The sequence below is a fragment of the Lissotriton vulgaris genome, chromosome 4_1 (genome assembly GCF_964263255.1).
Source record: "Lissotriton vulgaris chromosome 4_1, aLisVul1.2, whole genome shotgun sequence".
Taxonomy (NCBI): domain Eukaryota; kingdom Metazoa; phylum Chordata; class Amphibia; order Caudata; family Salamandridae; genus Lissotriton; species Lissotriton vulgaris.
Genome location: NC_141691.1, coordinates 102,645,299 through 102,661,675, shown reverse-complemented (window position 1 = coordinate 102,661,675; position 16,377 = coordinate 102,645,299). Strand labels below are relative to the sequence as shown.

Here is a 16,377-nt window from a genome sequence, read left to right as displayed (position 1 = left end):
TTGATATAGACCTTCTATCTAGTCTTGCAATTTTGCATCAGATTACAAGAGGTGTAGGAAGACAAGAAGCCAAGCGAACTTTACTAACACTGTGGATCCCATTCAGTACTTATTTCTAACCCAAGGATATCTGGAATGTACTCAAAATAACATCCAATTACAAGGGGGTACCTGATGATATTCTTAGAAGGATTAGCCTGTCCCAGCTGGTCCTGCAGGGAGGTCACCGCTATAGATCTCTAATTAGACCTAACCAGCTGGTTAAGACACTCCTACAGTGACTCAAATCAATCCCTCTTCGGTGTTTAGCATACACCACCATTAAAGGAAGACATTTGGATCTTCAAATTTCTAAAGTAAATTAAGAGCAGATTTATATGGAAATGGCTGCACAGTGATGTGCTAAAAGTTACTCTTTCAGCAGAAGATTTTGTAGATGAAACTAGTTTTCTAACGTTTATTCCTGAAGTAGGTACTCTTAAATGTTCAGTTGTTTATTTAGGTCTATTCCATTGAAATATGTTGTGCATGTTTTATGTAAAGCATGCTTACTGAACAGTCTTTTGGTACATGTTGTTGTAATGACTACTAGTCTCTTCTGTGTCTTCCCACAATACATTTTTGACAAAAGGAATTTGGGCAGGAATGTTAGAAAATGTATGATATGATGACTTGAATTGATGATTTTGTAAAGCAAATCTAGATTTTCAGAGATAGGTTCAGAGGGCATTGGGACATGGGTATGTGTAATAGGGAGAGCAAGAGGCAAGTGGCAATATAGTGCATTTAAAAAAAAAGTTTGACAGGAATTGCTCAATCCTTAAGCATCAATGAAGGTAACTCGGGATCGAATATGTAACCAACAAAATGAGGAAGCCTCGATAAAGAGTCCTGAGAGCCTGGGTGAAGTGCAGTCTGACAAAGGAGGACACAGAAACCAACTGCAGGGACTTTAGTGGAAAGGGTATGATTGCCCACATGCTGGGATGATAAAGGGGGCCTTTAAGGATCTTCTGCTAACAGGGCATTTATATTACAGACTCATTTGTGGAGCTAGTGGAGTCCTCAGGAGAAGCTTTGTACCTAGAGTGACGCAACTACTGTAGATCCTGTATCTGAAGAGCATGATCGTTAATATATGTGTGGCATACCTAACGGCTCTGGTCAGTTGTTGTGGAACAAACAGTTTTGCAAGCTAGTTCTGCTAGCTGTTATTAAGTGCCTTCTGTACTAGACAAAGTGTTTAAAAGGATACTCTTTTACTGGGAGCTAGCGAAGGAATTAGGAGGTCCATGTGATATGGCCATGTGATTTTTTCTCAAACACTTGGCAAGCTTCATAGCATTCACTTCTCTGGTGTTTTGAGAGATAGAGATTATGGAGAAACACTATGTAGACTTTTGCAATAGTTCATACATTACCACAGCATGGATTATGAGACATTTCTATGAGTCAGAGCAGTGGAGCAGTAGCAGAAATCCTCAAGTTCCAAGTTCCTTTGGCAAAGGTAAGGTCTGAAAATGCCCATGAGCATGACTACAAATTTTCGCTGCTAAGGCACGTCCAACTTTTTTGTGAAGGTGTTGATTAAGGTGGTGATGATGGACATAGATGCTGAGAGGCCCAATTTGATGATGTTGGCCTTACCGATGTTTCAAGATATACATGATTTTTTGAGGGAGACCCAAATGTTATTGATGTAGTATTTAAAGACAGAAACAAATGTGTACATGAAGGAATAGGAATGCGAAGGCAAGGTCCCATAGTCTTTTGTGAAGCAGTGGCAATGCAAGCAATTAAGGTGTGTATTTATTGGTAAAGAATGATAGAAGAAGGTCACAGAGATTTGACGAGGGATCAGGCATACTAAAGATTATGGGAACATCACCTACTCATAGATATGGAGAAGTTCTTTCAAATAGTTCAAACATTTGGCAATGGGGGCATAGATGTTTTCTTTCTATGTTCAGGCACGACAGATTTATAGGCTGCGGAGAGAGCATGCCAGTCCATGCGATCAGATGATGATTTCATTTTGTTCCTGCATCTTTTTCTTGTGCTCTATCTTGATGTTTCGTTTGGAAATCTCTCAGTGTGCCCTTTATTTTTCTTCAAGTGGCAGTGCTTCAAGGTGGAGATTTGAGCCAAGGTGTCTAAAACTTTGGTTAGTGTAGCTTCCAGAAGATACTAGAGGAGGATCCAGGTTTTCAAGGAACTATTGGATAAAGGCCTCAGACTGTGCCATCAGGAGACTTTGCCAATGAGGGTGGAATTACTTGGTCTAGTGTGCAGTTCATTTTCAACAAAACATTTGATTAAATAGTGGTCACTCCATAAACCTGTTAAATGTAACCAGCAGGAGGTCCTGTACTAAGGAGAACAATAAATTGAAGTTATGATCCTACATGATTCAGTGTGTTAACAAATTGGGTAAAGCCAAGCGAATCAACATCTTCAACCGTGTTCCAATATACACAAACTATGCAGAATATAAGATAATTGCTAGTTAGACTATCTCAAGCTATCTCAGAGAGATTGGATTGGAAAGTATCGAGGCATTTCTTAAGGGGATGCAGACAACTGCACAGCTAAAGGAGGTGGTTATGGTTGTGACTACCTTGGTTAAAGGATACTCAAAAGAAGAGCCTTCCAGACCATAAACACACCCCCTCTCTTTTTCCCATCTTCTACCCTGGTCTCTCTGTATTTCATCATGTTCTAACAATGTCTTTCATTACTAATTTATATATTCAAGATCTGGTGTTGGTAGACTGTGGCAAGCTACATGCTCTGGTACACTGTCTGGTAAAAACCAATAGAGTTCCTCAGACCTGATGGAAACACATGTGATGTGGAGGGTAGGCATGTGGATGTGATCTCAATGGAAGGAAAAATGAAAGCTCATGTGGTACTTAAGAAAAGATTCCAGGCCCTCATAAAAAATAGCTGAATCCTTTTGGACAACATCTAAAGTTACAGACTTTAAAATTATGGTACTAGCTCATTCTTAAAAGGGAAAGGGTGTCTTTTGGACTCCCACCCAACGGTGAATTCCTTAAAGGAAAATGGGCTGTATTTTAAAAAAGTTGCCTTTAGTTAAAGGCGATCACAGAAATCATGCACTTATGAGCCTAGCAAGCCACTATCCCTGTAATGTCCACCAATCGTAGTTGGTCTCAATTTGGAACCTACCTTATTAGTATTTATGATATAGGTATGATTCTACTGCACTCTCTATTATAATTTTAAAAACTGACAGATTACTACATTGGTCAGTTTGTTAAATTCTTTACTGGTCACAAACTGCAATACGTTTTTAGCTACAAGTATTTCATACATCATGCTAATATGCTGTGTACCAAACACACACAATTTCCGAATATGACATATTTTGTATATTACATAGCACTTCGAACTCTAAATAACAGGGGTGATTATTATGCATTTTAGCGGTACTCTCTTCACTAACCTCAGAAAAATGAAAACAAATGAAGCCTTATCGGGATTTCAACTTGTGATCTGCGTATCTATCTCATCTAAAAGTGTTTTCTCGTTACTCCATTCTACCAGCTCCCCAATACCATTAAACATCCTTTCAATTATTAAACTGATTTTTCTTTACGATTATTTCCCACTGATATGTAATGTCTTCGTTTTTTACAACTTTATAAAGAGACAAAGTAAAATTCCAACCACCTACTATGCTTATGAGAATAATTATTCACAATATAACAGAATCAATAGCCACATTAATAATACACATTGATAACACAGAAATATCTACAATGACAGGATCAATAATTAATTTCAATAAACAACAATACATGTAACAATTAAGTAACAGTTAAGATAAAATGATATTATGATTATTATAGAAAAAATTATTAGAAAAAGAAAGTGGAGGAGAACTGAAAAAAATGAAACAAAGTATATATCAAGATCAAATTGTCCTCCGCGTATATGTGGGGAGCGGTGTTTGGAGAGCAGAGGGTCTCAGAGTCATGAATCTGGCAATCACTTGCCCTGGAACAGATCATCTACCCAGTTACAAACTGGGGTAACTGCAGCAAACTATTGACCATTCAATATTCAGCATTCCAAATACCTTGAAGCATGTTTGCACTTTAGCAGGTAGGCAAGAAAAAAAGCACTGTATCAGAAAATCCTTACCGCTAATGCGGGGGTGCAGGGTCGGAGGACTAGAGTGCCATGGGGTCCTGGACATAGGAACCAGTTGTCTCTGACTCACCCTGAAAGACCATGTCCAGCCTGACCACAAACTGTGGTGACAGTTCACACAGGGCTTTGTTGATTCAGTTTGGCTGTTAGGCATGGAGGCTGGTGTTGTGATACTCAATATTACTGGATGACTAGATTTTACTAAACAACTTATGACTGGTAGAAGTATGTTCTGCAAGTTTTTTTGTTAAGCTTGTTAAGGATCTCCTGCATTTTGTGAAAGCAAATTCATCAACACTTGCCATAGTGTTGTCATTAGGGCATAAAACGAGGCATATGCAGACCATATTGAAAAAACACACCGTCCAAGATGAAGAACGAATAAATAAATTGAAATCGTAATGCCCTTCCATATCAATTAGAATTGTTTGATGAATGGGACAAGAACTTCTGGGGAAGCCAGAAGGAAATCACAAAGTCAACCAGATTTTACCTTGGCGAGACCATAGGAATGTGGGTGCCAATTGTTGCAAAAAGGTGGGACCTCACCATTACCGATAAGGCAAAGCAATGCCATCCAAGGACGAGGTGGGTTTTTATTACATACCGAAAGAGTAAGAAAGACAACTATGAGATGGGCTGACATTTTTGGAAACATACACAAGGTAACAAACAAGCTTGCTTGAACACTAGAAGCAGTTAAAAGTCCTGTAGTTAAGTTAATGTAATGTTCAACTTAACTCGTGACAATCACAGCATGCAGCTTAAAGGAAGTGTAGCATGCAAACTGTAAAATGGCAAAGTGTAACTAATTTGACAATGGTCTACATGGATTAAAGTGACCAACAACAGATCCATAAACCGAATAATGTTAATACATTTAAAAAAAATTATTGAATCACTAAGGGCCCGATGTAGGTGGCCATTTACCGGCCGGTAATGGCCGAATTCGGCCGTTAAAGACCGGTAAATGGGTTTTCAGATGTAGGGGGCCTATATTTTACCGATTCTGTAAATTTACCGAATCGGTAAATTTACAGAATCGGTAAAATACCGAATCGGTATATTTACCGATTCGGTAAATCCACATGTAGGTGGCACTCCTAAGAGTGCCACAGGCCCTTAAGAATCGGTATTTTACCACCCAATCCTATTGGGTGGTAAAATACCGAATTCAGGTGTGCATGCACATCTGTGCATGCACACCTGTGCAATGTGACACACAGACATGCCCTTAGGGCATGTATGTGTGCCACATGGCACACAAGTCCGGAATTGTGGTGCTAGAGGGTGTCAAAGTGACACCCCCTGCACCCTTGCTGAAATCGGTATTTACCGAATCGGTAAATACCGATTCGGTAATGCCCATTGATTCCTATGGGCTTCAATGCCCACTGGAATCAATGGGCATTACCGAATCGGTATTTACAGAATCGGTAAATATCGAATCTTAACGATTCGGTATTTACCGAATCTGTATTACCTACACCCCCCCCCTCTATTTTACCACTTCTTAAATACCGATTCGGTATCATTCGGTATTTAAGAAGTGGTAAAATGTAATTACCTACATCGGGCCCTAAATGACTACGTCACCCACAAGAAAGGACCTTTGGTTCATTGTGACTGTACTATGAGGATTTCTTTCTCTATGTCTGGGTGTGGTATGCAGATGGAGCTGGGGTTCTACCTGGTGAGATTGATGATGATGTTTTCATAGTTAAAAGTGTTGCTTCAATATCAAAGCTAACTTGCTCACAAGCAAATGTATTTATGGTGTGTTATTCATATTTGAGTTCACCATAGCTAATGTAGGTCTCATGATAAGGTGGCTAATGTCTGGTTACCAGTTCTTCCATGTCGTATACCTCTCTTTATTTCAGGAGAAGGCGAATCAGCAATGTCATATGACCTGAAGGGGGTAGCTGTGCGTTTTATAAGCTTCTTAAAATAAATATGTTGTATCCATTGTTTCTGTTCTCCTGTAATTTTACTTTTACACAAGCCTTGTAGCACGCAGTAAAAGAGCGGCTGCGGAGAACAGCTTGTACCAAATGTATCTCATTATGTTGCAGATAACTGAAAGTCTGAAGAACATTTAGAGAGACTTCATCCTGCCTTAGTTGGAGAAAGAAATGAATTTGCTTTATCTGCTTGTACTTCAACCTGATTGCTTCTCCTCATTGGTAATCATGCCTCAATGTTCGAAATTTGAGAAATATGTGATTTAAGCTAATGCCGAGGTTATGAGGAGTAAAATTCCCTTTTCCATTTCTTATGAGCAGATGCTTGCTATTGCCTTTCAGAGGCTTTCTAGTAGAATCACTTTATTGAGACAGATCTCTCCAAAGTTCGCCCACCTTACCCTAGCATAGCAGAGTTGAGTGCTCCAATTATGAGAGAACTAATTTTCTTTATTCTACTCGTGACAACTTTATAAGTTTGTTTTTGTTCTTTGTTTGCTTTGAATATATTGACTACTGCATTCATGTAATGACTACAGAATTCAAATTAACCTGTGGATTTTTGTTGTAACTTTGAAAATCTTTTAATAAAACGTACTCTCTGTGTTTCTTGTTAGGCAAAATGTGCTTCATGTCTTTGAGATGTATTGAATTTTTATGTCAGCTTTAGTGGGAACTAAAGATTTGCACTGAGCAAACTGCCCTAATAAGTTAATCTGTGAATACTAGACCCGATATTGGTGTAGTGTCTTGTGTATTATAGAGCGTAGGGCCCCTCTCGTCCCTAACGGACAAGGGATTGAGTGTGGTAATAAAATTCATGTCACAGTACGTGTCAGTTAACAGTTGCACTCTAGAGAATAAAGATGTAATACCGAGCTCCGTGTGTGTCGTAATTCATTTACATGTTACCAGGCTGAGGAGGATGCTACAACTGGCGATGAGATAGGGATACATAAACCCCACAACATGCAGAGTTGAGAGTGCTCGCTCAGAGAGAGTGCCGAGTTCCAGCAAACTGCTTGTGCCTGCCACCTGTGCCTCAGTCGAAGTGAAAATCAACAGTGGGGGTATGTGGAGTCAAAGTGCAACTCCAGCCGCAGCAAGACCATCCAAGAAAATGAATGCACCACAGAAAACGTTATTTATTGCCAGTCAGAACATTTCTAAAACAACCAAGATAAGAGGAACGACGCACCAACCTAATACAGAGCCATAATTCATATAGTACGACAACGTTAAATGGAGTGATAACTAGGTATACCGCATGCAACAAAGAGCGACAGCAAAGTGTAAAATAACACTGCAACCAGAAGTTGATAAATGCAAACAAATGCTAAAGGTAGTGACCACCATGTACAGAATGTGCCACAAGCTGTGACATCTAATCACTGGAGAAATGCTAAAGGCAGCAAAAACCAAGTATGATGGACAAGGGAGCGTGTTGTGACATACAAGTGGCTGTGACAAAAGTAATAATCAGCCACTGATCTCCAATAATGTGCGAGAACCCAAGTACTAGTCAGCGGGCTGATGCTTGCAAGGGTGACACAGGGCCAAAGGATGCTGAAGGTCAAATGTAGCCTGAACTGTATATAATACTGTCAGCAGCTGCAGACACCCGCACAAAGTGCAACGCTGCTGTTTTCCTGAAACCACCTTCTTCATTCAAGACCATCAAAAAGAAGAATATTGGTGCTATATGGACTGCATGGATCAAAGCTTTTGATGATTTCATTGATGTGCTGGAAGCAAAAGATGACAAGAAAATTCTTACAGCAGAATTGACCACATCGGAGAGGTATGATTGTTGAAGACATGTTTATTAAAGTAGGGGTGTGTCTCTGCGATGCCAGCGCAGCCGTCCCTCTGCCAGCTCCACTGCAACTGCCACCCCCAGATTCCTTCCCACAGAACCTAGACCCAGGCAGCAGTCAAGGTTCCATGCTTTCGCTCATCAAGATATGACAAAGATTATCAAATATCTTAGAAATATAGCAGGAGAAAGCATGAAGGAGGTGATAAATAAAATACCAAGAGGTGAATTCATTTTGCACGATCAAATTAAAGAAGTGTTGAACACCAAATTCAATCTGGTGCCAAATGTTGACTATGAAAGGTACATTTTCAATTAAGGGTGGCAGAAAACAGGAGAAACTATCGATGAGTTTGTTGAAAGACTTGAAGAGCTAATAAAATATTGTAGATTTAATTAATTCAATGATGATGAAGCCATATGACTCAGAGTCATAGATGGTTGCCTTTCCGATTTCTATAGGTGCTGAATGCTAAGAGAAATGCTTAGTCTATACCGTGTGCTCATGGCAGCCAGAGCAGAAGAACATGTTATGTTATGTTAAAAGATTTGTAAAGCGCATGGCTGCCCCAGCAACGGGGCGTCCTAGCGCTAGAATGAGAAAAGGCAGGGCTAGCAAGGGAAAGCTAATAGTCAGAGAATAGCCAGGTCTTCACTTGCCGACAAAAAAGCTGCGGACATGGAGGCGGGAGGGGCCCAGAGTGAATCGGCGTTGAATGTGTAAGAAAAGACACAAGGTAGAAGGACACAAAGTGATGTCTCCTAAGAAAAGATGTTATGTTATCGATGTGGATTTTCCTTTCTGCATGAAGGTAACTGTCCTGCCTTTGGACAGATTTGTAAAGGCTGTGGGAATGAGAACCCTTTTGCAACAGGTAGCAAATCGAGAGAAAAAGTGAGTGCGTCATGTCATGAATAGAAAATGGCTACCAGTGTGTCATGTTGTGAAGACAACATGGCTGCCAGAATGTTCCAGAAGCGTTCCAGCCACACTCAGCAAAGTAAACAGCAACATCAATTAAGGCAGGTAGAAACTGAAAGAGGCCAATTGTCATCCAATTCCTTGTCAAAAGGTTCTTGACGTTACTGTCAAACGACAGTGAAGAAGAAGGATGTGCAATGTTGATGCTGACCAGTGGAAGACATGCGCATGTAGGTTTAATTTCTTGTAAGGAAGACTACAATTCAGAAAAAGATTAGCAAATGAAATAATGAAATTAATTTGGACATTGTCCCAGAATAAAACTGAAGGTTAATGGTTGCTATACCGTTTATCATAGACAGTGGTGGGGCGATTAATACCATGCCAGCCAAAAATTACAATGAACTGTCTGCAATTGTATTTTTAATTAAAATTGTTCTCCCTGTTCTGTAATCAGCTGGCATATGCCTAATTGTACTTGCATCCACTGACACGCACGGTAATCGGTGCATTCACCGCTCTTTGCCGGTCCCTCGCCTTTGTTTGTTGGCTGCTGGCGGACATCTTTGGTTGGGGAAGAGGGTGCACGCGCTAGTCCTCTCTCTAGGAGGCGACTAGGGCTTAAAAGCAGACAAATCAGGCAGCTCGTTATTGACCATTAGCGCATTACACACAGCGCTTCTACTCTACTCCATGCTGACTTGCTAGCTGCTCTCTTGAGCTTTTTAAAATCACTCGTTTTCACTCGTTTTCGTGAAATTTGTAAAAATTGTATTTTTAATTAAAATTGTTCTCCCTGTTCTGTAATCAGCTGGCATATGCCTAATTGTACTTGCATCCACTGACACGCACGGTAATCGGTGCATTCACCGCTCTTTGCCGGTCCCTCGCCTTTGTTTGTTGGCTGCTGGCGGACATCTTTGGTTGGGGAAGAGGGTGCACGCGCTAGTCCTCTCTCTAGGAGGCGACTAGGGCTTAAAAGCAGACAAATCAGGCAGCTCGTTATTGACCATTAGCGCATTACACACAGTGCTTCTACTCTACTCCATGCTGACTTGCTAGCTGCTCTCTTGAGCTTTTTAAAATCACTCGTTTTCACTAGTTTTCGTGAAATTTGTAAAAATTGTATTTTTAATTAAAATTGTTCTCCCTGTTCTGTAATCAGCTGGCATATGCCTAATTGTACTTGCATCCACTGACACGCACGGTAATCGGTGCATTCACCGCTCTTTGCCGGTCCCTCGCCTTTGTTTGTTGGCTGCTGGCGGACATCTTTGGTTGGGGAAGAGGGTGCACGCGCTAGTCCTCTCTCTAGGAGGCGACTAGGGCTTAAAAGCAGACAAATCAGGCAGCTCGTTATTGACCATTAGCGCATTACACACAGCGCTTCTACTCTACTCCATGCTGACTTGCTAGCTGCTCTCTTGAGCTTTTTAAAATCACTTGTTTTCACTCGTTTTCGTGAAATTTGTAAAAATTGTATTTTTAATTAAAATTGTTCTCCCTGTTCTGTAATCAGCTGGCATATGCCTAATTGTACTTGCATCCACTGACACGCACGGTAATCGGTGCATTCACCGCTCTTTGCCGGTCCCTCGCCTTTGTTTGTTGGCTGCTGGCGGACATCTTTGGTTGGGGAAGAGGGTGCACGCGCTAGTCCTCTCTCTAGGAGGCGACTAGGGCTTAAAAGCTGCCATGTCCACGCGCAGCGGAGACGCGCAGCGGGGATGCCGGAATATCGCCGGAGTTTCGCCAGAGTCAAGCCCGTCTGTGCCCGTCCGGGCCCAGACGGGCTCAGGGCATACCACTCTGCTCAATCCATCTAGACATCTGGCCCCTCCCCTCAGGTATTCACGAGACTCTCTGCTCTCGCTTCGCGCGACTAAATTGCCTAGTTGCCATTATAATTGGGTTGAGGGTACTGCCTTCAAACACTGTCTCGGGTGCCCAGTGTCTAACAACTGTGTGGCTTTAAACACACTCACTATGGCTCTGCTTAATTGCAGATCACTGCCTTGTCACGCAATAGAAATACACTTCCTCCTTTTGGACCATTGTCTGGATGTGCTATTCCTAACGGAAACGTGGTTGACCGCGTGTTCAGGTCCCGATATTGTCAATGCTCTCCCACCAGGTTACCTTATTTTCCATCTTGATAGGCCGGATGGGAGAGGGGGTGGAGTGGCCATCGTTTATAGAGATACTTTCGTGTGCAAAGCTGCAGACGGCGGTATTACCAACACTGAAAGTTGTCATTTTTCCCTTGGCATATCTTCCTCCGTTTCCATTTCCGGCCTTCTTTTGTATCGCCCTCCTGCTGCGCTGGGGAATTTTGTGGACTCTATTATTGAGGCCATCATTCCATTAGCCGCTGCCTCATGCAACTTTGTACTTCTGGGGGATTTTAATCTTCACTTTGATGACCCCAATGACGTGGTGGCAAGAGATTTATTGAGCTCATTTGATTCTCTCGATCTTCACCTCGCTCATTTGGGAGCCACTCATAACAGAGGTCATCAGCTTGACGCTGTCTTTGCTAATACTGCCAACCTGCAAGCCCTCCAGATGTTGCCCCTCCCCTGGACGGATCACCACCTTATTCCTTTCAGCTGGTTGTTGAAGAACCGGGGAGACCCCGTGCCTAGACAATACACTGTGGAACGTCTCTGGTCGAAGCTGCCGGTTGAAAGTTGGGTTGAAGAGCTAGCGATAACTCGCCCTGACCCTGTAGATGACCCCAATATTGCTGATCAACATCTGGCTAACTGGCTCACTAACTCTCTTGATCGACTGATTCCTAAAAAAAGGAGGCTTATCAGGGAGAGAAGAACTGCTTCTGCCCCCTGGTATACTCCGGAACTCAGGAGTTGCAGAACTTCTTGCAAAAGGCTTGAACGTGCCTGGAGGAGAGAGCAGACGGAAGATAGCCGGGCTAATTATAAAAGAGAGATGAGAAAATATAAAAGTGCACTGAAGGATGTCAAAAAGATTTTCTTTAGTGATAAGATTGAGAGGGCAAGTAACTCTCCAAGAGAATCCTTTAAAATTTTTAAAGAACTCCTTAAAGCCCCAGTCCCGCCAGTCGTGCACGTCAATCCTAAAGACAAATGTGAAGAACTGGCTAGTTTCTTCCATTCTAAAATAGACACTATCCTATCCTCTCTGCCCGCTATACCTCAAATCTCTGAGCCGGCTACTGGTCCTATAAGTTGCCCGACCGAACTTGTATCTTTTGGCCCCTTCTCGGAGGAGGAGGTTACAAAGGTCTTGATGGAGATGAAGAGTGGATCTCCGAGTGATCCAGTGCCTATGAAACATCTTAAACTTGTGGCTAATACTCTGTCAGCTCCTCTCACTGACCTTGTCAACCTCTCTCTCTCTCATGGTATAGTCCCTCAGAGATGGAAAAAGGCAGTAGTTAAAGCCCTACTAAAAAAACCAGGCTTGGATGCCGCCAATCTGACCAACTTCAGGCCTATCTCGCTTCTGCCGGGGTTTTCTAAAATCGCAGAGAAACTGGTTAACCGTCAGCTCTCTTACTATCTTGAGTCCAACCACCTGTTGGGAGACTCCCAGACTGGTTTCCGTCCCGGCCAAGGAACAGACACAGCCCTGCTGGCGGTAGTGGAGGAAGCAAGGAGCACTCTTGATGCTGGAGGATCAATGGCAGTGATCCTCCTGGACTTGAGTGCTGCCTTTGACACCGTGAGTCACCAGGTGCTCCTCCAACGCCTGTCAGAGGTAGGTGTCTCAGGGACGGCCCTGAAATGGTTGGTATCTTTTCTCTCCAACCGTTTCTACCAAGTCTGGGAAGGGGCAGAGCAGTCTTCCCTATTCCCTCTTCAATGTGGAGTCCCTCAGGGCTCATCGTTGAGCCCTACTTTGTTCAATGCATTTATGACTCCACTTGAAAGAGTGGTAGCCCCTTCGGGGCTGAAGATCATCAGCTATGCTGATGATACTCAGCTGGTGGTGGGCCTCACTCAGCTGGCGGAACAACCCAACTTGTTGTATGACTGCCTGGCTAATGTCTATCAATGGATGTCCAACTCAGCTCTGAAGCTCAATGGAGGAAAAACTGAGCTGATGCTTTTGGGCAACTCCAGTCCCTCCATCATTGCCAGCTGTTGGCCCCGGTCTCTTGGCGACCCTCCATCTCCCAAGAAGGAGATCAAGTCCTTGGGAGTATGGTTGGAGGAAGATCTGTCCTTTAGGACCCACGCCAGAAAGACCGCGGGGGTTTGCTTCGGTCTACTGAAGTCAGCCCGAAAGGTCCTCCCACTGCTTCCGGATCCAGCTAAGAAGCTTTTGATGCGTGGTCTAATCCTTTCAAGGCTTGACTTTGGTAATGCCCTGTTTCTTGGTGCCCCTGAAGCCACTTTTAAAACCCTCCAACAGGTGCAAAATGCAGCTGCGAGAGTTTTGATGGAGATCCCTAGAAGGCAGTCTGCTGCCCCGGCCCTGAAAGCACTTCACTGGCTCCCTGTTAAGGAGCGGGTGAAATTCAAGGCGTTGTGTACGGCCCATAAAATTCTTCATGGCAAAGGCCCCCCCCATCCTTTTTAATATGGCCCGTCCTTATAAACCTCCCCGCCTTTTGCGCTCAGACCAGCAACATCTTTTGCAATCTGCGAGAGTCAGGAGAGCTCGGACTGGGGGCAGGCGCTTCTCGGTACAGGTGGCATCTCTGTGGAATTCTCTGCCCCTTAAGATTCGCTCAGAGCACAAGATCCTAGTATTTAGGAAACTTCTTAAAACCCACTTGTTTCCACAGTAGTGAGTTATCGAGTTCCTCCCTCTTTGGTCTGTTGCGCCGGGATGCCCCCGGGTAAGCTGAGCGCATTACAAATTTCATATAATAATAATAATAATAATATAATAAGTGCCCCGTCTCACACCATTGAAAACTAAGGTATAAACATGGGCAGCCTTGATGTCATTACAAATTCAAGGTTCATTCATGTCGACTATGAAACACAAAAAGACGAATGTGCATGCCCCAATCCATGTCCTTCAAGGCACTTTGTTGAGTGATGTTTGCTCATCTTCAGCACTGTTGCTGACATGGGGCTTATTTCTGTAAAATAAAATGTCATTGCTCCTCACGATATAGTGAATTAGTTTCCATGTTTGTTCCATAGATTAGTAAAACTCAAGACAATGAAAAAGTGCAGCTTTACATTAATGAGGACATTTGTCCTGTACTTCAACAACATCACTGAATTGAATTTCACCTACAAGTAGCTGTTGAAAAAGAAATCGAGACTTTGCTGAAACATTATATCATTGAGTGCTCTACTGGTCTGGTGCCATAGTGTCGCCCATGGTGGTGATACCTAAAAAGGACATTGGCGGGTCTGTGTGAATTTGTGTCGACATGCATCAAGCAAACAAGGTGATTGAAAGAGAAAGACATCCAGGTCTGCACATTGCCGATATGATTAGTTAGTTGAATGGTGCCAAGGTCTTTTTGCACCTTGATCTGAACAAAGGCTATCATCAGCTCAAATGTGAAGAAAATTGCCAGTACATTACTACCTTTTCAACTCATGTAGGTTTGTTCAGATACACAAGATTGACTTTCAGAATGTCCTCAGCTGCCAAACTTTTCAAAGTTGTCATTTGTTGCATTATACAGCTTGTCATTCATGCTTTCAATAATACCAGTGTTTGGGTCTACACAAAAAGAACATGTTAAACCCCTTACTCATGTATACCATCTAAATGCTGATGCAGGGCTTACTTTAAATGCTGAAAAGTATGAGTTAAAAAAAGAAATTATTTGGGCACATTTTATCGGATGAGGGAATTACTTCAGAGCCAGCCAAAGTTCAGGCTCTGTTATTCACCCCTCCCCCACGAGATGTATCCATATTGCATTCTTTTCTTGGGATGGCCTGTTACTGCTCCAGGTACATCTGTGACTTTGCCACTGTGAATACCCCATTGAGAGACTTGACAAAAAGGAATGCTTCATTTCAATAGTCAGTGGAGTGTGATCAAAGTTTCAAGATACTCAAACATGTAATTAAAAATGGTACTGAGGTGCCCTACTTTGATCCTAAATTGCATATAGAGATTGTTGTGGATGCCAGGCTAGTGGGTTTGGGTGCAATTCTTGCTCAGCATAGTGGGCATGCAAACTTGCATTGTAGCCTATGCAAGCTGGAGTTTGTCACAGACTGAACAGGCTTATTCCCACCCTGAAAAAGAACGTTTTGCTGTTGTGTGGGCTTGTAAACACTTTCACCTGTTTCCATATGGAAAATATTTTAAATTCGTTACTGATCAGTAAACACTACTTATTATTTTTTGCAATACAAAGGCTAAAATACCCCTCCGATTGAAAGGTAGGGCATATGACTGCAAGAGTATGTCTACACTATTCTGCAGCGGTAACGAAAAGATAGAAACCCTGCTGACTACTTTTCTCGAGTGGCCCTACAGTATCAGGGTACCCCTTCTAAAGTGGCTGACGCCTACATTAATTTAAATGTGAGATCCAGCACCCCAGCAGCGATATCTGTGGAATGAGTAGGTGCTGCTACCAATGCAGAGAAAAATATGCTCGTACTCAAAGACAGTATTATGCATTAATCCTGGAGAACACATACTTGCCCTCTTGATAATGATATTGAATATCAGAAATGTAAGAATATGTCTGGCTAACTGTTAGTTACACAAGAAGGGATTATTTTACGATGTTCGTAAATTGTCATTCCTGAAAATATCAGGCAACAAGTCATAAAAGTTGCGCATGAGAGACATTGTGGAATTGTTGGCACTGCCCTTCAAGGCTGTGTTTGGTTTCCTCATCTTGATGAGTGAGTTGAGAGAGAGCTCAAGTCTTGTCATTAATGTAACAGTTTATCTCCAAAAACAACCCAGCATCTGTTAGACTTGGGGTTTCTGGTTGTCAGAACATACACCCAGTACAAGTAGGAACCATTGCTCTAGTCAGGGTGCACCAAATACGCACTGAAACATAACCTGTGCTCACCCTCTGTTAGCGTGGCACAGAAAAGTGTTTGTGCAACACTCAATCAATCAATCAAAGACATTTGTAGAGCGCACTACTTACCCGGAGGGTCTCAAGGCGCTTGGGGGGAGGGGGTGGGGGGTGCTGCTACTGCTCGAACAGCCAGGTATTGAGCTTCTTCCTGAAGGAAAGGTGGTCTTGGGTCAGGCGCAGGTCGGAAGGGAGGGAGTTCCAGGTCTTGGCGGCCAGGTAGGAGAAGGACCTTCCTCCTGTTGTCGTTCTTCGGATGCGGGGGACGGCGGCGAGGGCGTGACTGGCTGATCGGAGATGGCGTTTGGGATCGTAGGAGTTGATGCGGTTGTTGAGGTAGCTCGGGCCTTGATCGTGTAGGGCTTTGTGTGCGTGGGTGAGGAGACGGAAGATGATTCTTTTGTTGACGGGGAGCCAATGCAGGACTCTCAGATGTCCGGAGATGTGGCTGTGTCGTGGGACGTCGAGGATGAGTCTGGCTGAGGTG

At 42.9% G+C, this 16,377-nt stretch overlaps 1 protein-coding gene across 1 annotated transcript in view; it reads left to right on the top strand.

The window, feature by feature from the left end:
• The window catches only part of LOC147718431 (G protein-coupled receptor 83-like), a 527,091-nt gene that overhangs the window by 648 nt on the left and 510,066 nt on the right, over nt 1–16,377 (top strand). The gene's annotated exons all lie outside the window — the stretch shown is intronic.